Raw genomic sequence first — 6,000 nt, 5'->3', positions numbered from 1 at the left:
AAAATTAAAAAAGCTGTGCGACCATTAATCGTGGACTTTTCCGTAATGTTGGTAGAAAGATGGGTACATGTAAGTCATTTTTTGGCATACCACTTTTCGATAGAAGGGTACCATGATTTTTATTGCAAAAAATGTAAGCGATTTTGAAGATTGAGACGTGTAGATACCCTATAATCACTACTGGCCTTCTGCGTTTTGTCGGTAATTGTCTCGTTGACACATTCCTTATTTCGATTTTTAATTTTGTCAATTAATTAGGTATTAAATGAAATTTCCCTTATGCACAATCAGTTCAATGTTTTAACAGAAAGAGAAAAAAAAGTAATTAGCTAATAAATGACTAATTTATTCACGCACAATCAATTCAATGTTTAACAGTTAGAAAAGGTTATAAGAAAAAAAACATTAAATGGCTACTTTCTTCACGCACTATCAACGCAATGACAAGTACCTGCTTATGTTTATGATTCCAGCGTTAACGATGAGTCTGTTATAGACAAAATGTTCATCTAGCGTATACAATTTTGAAATTTGTATCCTTGATGAGTTTATCGATAAATAGTTCTAAAAAGGCAGCATTTACTGTTGACCATTAACTCAATGTTATTACAATAAGAATGACCAATGCAGAAAGAACAAATATTTAGTACTTGTAATTTGCTAAGGAGTAAATGAAAATGACGACCTTAATCGAAGAAGGTATAAATAAAGCTATGACAAGTAACAAATACAGTTTTTGCTATGGTTTTGCAAGAACTAAGAACGTTAAGGATGCCTCTGCTTACCAATTTCCCTTGACTAAACATAATAAAGTATATGATCGTTCGGTGACCTACACGGAATATTTACTCTGCACCACTTTTTTTTATGTTATTTCGTCATGAACAGAAACCGATAGTTAAGTTATTCCTTGACTAAACATATTAAAATATATGATCGTAAGGTGACCTACACGGATTATTTAGTCTGCATCCCCTTTTTAATGTTATTTCGTCATGAGCAGAAATAGATAGTAAGTTATTCCTTGACTAAACTTATTAAAGTAAATTATTGTTTTTGTTTTAACTTATATAAATATACCAGGATTATAACTGAGTACGCCATACTTGCGTTTCGTCTACATAAGACTCATCAGTGAAGCTCATATCAAAGTATTTATAAAGCCAAACAAGTACAAAGTTGAAGAGCATTAAGTATTCAAAATTCCAAAAAGCCAAATACGGCTAAAGTTCAAAGGATGGAAGATACAATTTTAATTAATTAATAAACTCATCATAGATACCAGGACTACATTTAGTATATACGCCAGATGCGCGTTTCGTCTACAAAAGACTTATCAGTGACGCTCGAATCCAAAAAAGTTAAAAAGGCCAAATAAAGTACGAAGTTGAAGAGCATTGAGGACCAAAATTCCAAAAAGTTTTACCAAACGGTTGATTCATGAAAGTTAAATCTTGCAACCCCTATTCTAAACGAAACAACCATTAGACGGACTTTTTATAGAAAAGTAAGACTTTTTAGAAGACTACACTTGTTTAAAAATAATAATTCAGATTTAAATATTACTTTAGGTATATGGTTGAAGTTGATATTTTTCTAAGTAACAGACTGGATTATTTTGATGTCCTAATTTTTACGTATTGTTTTGTGAAAGTGATGTACACAAATATTATAACTTGTTTACCGATATATATTTCATAATGAAAATATTGTATGAATTTTAGTAGTCCAGGAGGTACAACTGACCGAAAACATTTCTTTGATCGGTCAACGAACCCTAGTGGCAGATAAAAAGGTGGCGTGTCCAAGGGTTTGAATCCCCTTCCTTGACAATCAACGCTTTTTTTAATTTGGACATATGGTTGAGTCCCCTTTTAAAACTTGGTCCGCCCCTGATCTTATCTTACTTATATCAACAGTATTTTCTCTAATGTGACTATATCAACAAATAAGTAGAATTACATACATGTAATTGATTATAAATCAACCTTTTCTTTTTTTTCCTAAATAGTTTGATGTTAATGGAACATGCTTGGCACGCACTTACAGAAAGGATATAAAACAAGATTACTCACTGATATCATCTACAGATTTGTCGAGCAGCATGATAGAAGAAATACTAATCATCATGGCATGGTCATTAGTGATGAAATCAAAACTTACGACATCTAATATTCTTATATGGTAGAAAAGATCGACAATCTATTTCATGTAAAACACGTTTCTATTAATTTCTATTAATGATTTCTCTCTGGTTTGCTATAATGTAGGGGTTGCACTTCATTATCTTTGGCTGCTAGTGTTTTCATTTAAATGCATTGCGTTACTTCACATGTGCCACAGCCTTATGAGCATGTCACTTATCGCTAAAGATATAGACATGCCTTCCAAGAGGCCCCATTTTACATTGCTCGGACTCCTCCTGCCATCTTTGTTTGTTGTACCAGCAGTTATAATTGATTTGTTGGAATTCCAAGGTGTGACTATTGATTACAGTGGGTCTATTTGTTTTCCAACGGGATATCCAGGTAACTTGATATTTTTGTCCGGTCCTATATGATTGGCCGTTGTGATCAACATCGCATGTCTATTGTACATTGCAGGTGTGATAACAAAACAGTCGTTAGGTATACTACACATTCGAAGATCAAATTCTTTCCAGTAAAATTGAGAATGGAAATGGGGAATGTGGCAAAGATATAACAACCCGACCATAGAGCAGATAACAGCAAAAGGTCACCAACAGGTCTTCAATGCAACGAGAAATTCCCGCACTCGGAGGCGTCCTTCAGCTGCCCTCTAAACAAATATATACTAGTTCAGTGATAATGAACTAAACCATACTAAACTCCAAATTGTACACAAGAAACTAAAAGTTAAAATAATACAAGACTAACAAAGGGCAGAGGCTCCTGACTTGGGACAGGCGCAAAAATGCAACGGGAATAAACATGTTTGTGATATCTCAACCCTCCCCCTGTACCTCTAGCCAATGCAGAAAAGTAAACGCATAACAATACGCATATTAAAATTCAGTTCAGTACCTTCTTGTGTTTGTGCGCATAAGTCTTGTGACAGGCATGCTATGGATTACAGGACTTTTAAGAGCCATTTTCAAAAATGAAGTAATGGAATACTTATTTGTCATATGTTGTAGTGTCCAGGGATTGTTAATTGCAGTTGGAAACTTAACAACAAAACGTACTTATCGTTAAAATACGGCAACTTAAAGAACCATTTACTAGTGAAAGGGTATTGTCCAGTAGATAAACATGTATACATTTTCTGTTTTGTCAGATTATATAACTAAAACAACAACAACAAAAAAAGAAAGATTGTTTTTTTTTTTTTAATTTCCCATTTTCCCATGTGGATTTATTCGCAAATATTTGACCTTATTTTTAAAACAATAGACATATGCACAATAAACATACAACACATAAAACAGTTTAAAAACAAGTTAAGTTTAAATCAGTAATAAATATGTAAGTATATATTTTCTGTGACTTTCCATTGTTTTTCAGTTGATTAAATGATGATTTTTTTTTTAATCATTAATTGATTTTGGCTTCAAACTAGCTTTCAATAACTGCGAGTACTGTTACGTTGTACTTTTTGTTAATTTGACCTGTTGTTACAATTTGTAATGTGTGTTTTTTTGGTTTTTTTTTGTGTACTTATTTAGCTAATTCATGATTTCAGTCAAAGTAAGTCAATTATTCAATTTCAAATAAAGATCAATTGTGCCCCTCTTCTTGCCAACTTGTTCCTCTATTTTTCGAAGGCTGACAGTCAAGATCTTTTCAGTCCTATTCAGACTTTGTAAAACGTCACCAGTGTCTCAGCAGAAAGTTGATGAGCCATGGGTATGTCAAAGAACCTCTCGTCCTTTTTCTTAAAAAGTTCATCGGAAGGTACCAAGAACTTGTTGATAAATATTCCGTATCAACTTCACAAATAATACAAGATGATCTTGAAGTATAGATTTTGCGTACTGACGTTGGTTACCATCTTAATAACGTGTTATAGTAATTTTTTTTTTGTCTTTATTAATATTACTTTTACTGTTAAGCCAGTTTTTTTAGATATTCATTTGACGTGACTCTGTGCTTATGTAAACCATCCTACTTTGAACGACAAAATTATTTTATTTATTAATATTACTTTTACTTATGTATCTTGCCATACTTCGAATGACAAAACTATTTTATTTATTAATACTACTTTTTCTGTTAAGTCTGTTTTTATGATATACATTTGACGTGACTCTGTACTTATGTATCCCGTCATACTTTGAACGACAAAATTATTTTATTTATTAATATCACTTTTACTTATGTATCTTGCCATACGTCGAATGACAAAACTATTTTATTTATTAATACTACTTTTTCTGTTAAGTCTGTTTTTATGATATACATTTGACGTGACTCTGTACTTATGTATCCCGTCATACTTTGAACCACATAATTATTTTATTTATTATTATTACTTTTACTGTTAAGTCTGTTTTATGTTATATCTACTTTACGTGACTCTTCATTCATGTATGCCGTCATACTTTGAACGTTTAAATAGTGATTATATAAGATGATAACACAATGTTGACTGCTGACCTTTTTGACATTTTTACTTATTGTGTCTGTTTGTTTTGTTCACGCATCGTTGACAATGTAATGGAATTTGATGTGACTGTCATACAAGTGAGACGTTTAGCTAGCTATAAAACCAGGTTCAATCCACCATTTTCTACATAAGAAAATGCCTGTACCAAGTCAGGAATATGACAGCTGTTATCCATTCGTTTGATGTGTTTGGACTTTTGATTTTGCCATTTGATTTTGAACTTTCCTTTTTGAATTTTCCTCGGAGTTCAGTATTTTTGTGTTTTTACATTTTAGGAAGAAAGATAAGCTTGCATTATCACTTGACTTTCCTTTATATAGATGGTGTTCGTTCACGAAGCAAATCAAGTTTTGGTGCCTTTCTTGAACGCTTCTATCCCATTAGATTAGAGATAAAGGATACAACAGATACATTTAAATCTGTCTCAAATCTTGTCTTTTATCTAGAAATTGACAATAAGGATCGGTTTAACACAAAACTTTACGACAAAAGAGGTTATTCTACCTACCCAATTGTGAACCTTCCATTTCTATAAAGCAACATTCAAAGAGCGCCTGCATACGAATTATATACATACATACAATATTCCCAAGCTTATTTCCTATCATGATCATGATAGAGGGTTGCTCCTCACAATAAAGCTATTGAACCAAGAGTTCTAAATGGTGAAGTTTAAATCATTCCTATGTAAATTGAAAGGGATGACATCACGATTTGGTTGAACGTTAGGGAATATCCGTTACACAGATGATATCGGATATGTTCCTTATGTCCTAACTTCAACCCCCTTCCTTTTTCATGAATGTGACCTACCGCATTCGGGTTTGTATTAGCATGAGCAACACGTCAGGTGACACATGTGGAGCAGGATCTGTTTACCCTTCCGGAGCACCTAAGATCGCCCCGAATTTTTGGTGGGGTTCGTGTGACATAGTATTTAGATTTAAATGATGTGTCTTGTGTCTTTTATTCTTTTTTGACCATATGGCGTTGTCAGTTTATACGATCTATGAGTTTGACTGTCTCTCTTGTATATTTTGTCCTTGGAGGATTATGTGTCTATATTTTGACGACCATCAGTTTCACATTCGTTTTAAAAAGCGCATAAAGCGTGGGGAAGAATTTGTACATCTAAAACAATTCACGACGTTCCAAACCAGATGATATGCAACATATTCGATTTTTACCACGAGTATGCACAACAAGCATTTGAAGAGCCCCATTTAAGAAAATGAACATTTATTTTTAAATGATTCTAATGTTTTGATGTGACGTTGTTTATGATGAACCTCTTATTTCAAATGTTGTTTTATGTTTTGATGAGACGTTACTTATGCATGATGAACTTCCTGTTTTAAATGTTGTTTCATATTT

Source organism: Mytilus edulis, chromosome 14 (genome assembly GCF_963676685.1).
Source record: "Mytilus edulis chromosome 14, xbMytEdul2.2, whole genome shotgun sequence".
Classification (NCBI taxonomy): Eukaryota; Metazoa; Mollusca; class Bivalvia; order Mytilida; family Mytilidae; genus Mytilus; species Mytilus edulis.
This window is presented reverse-complemented; position numbering follows the sequence as displayed.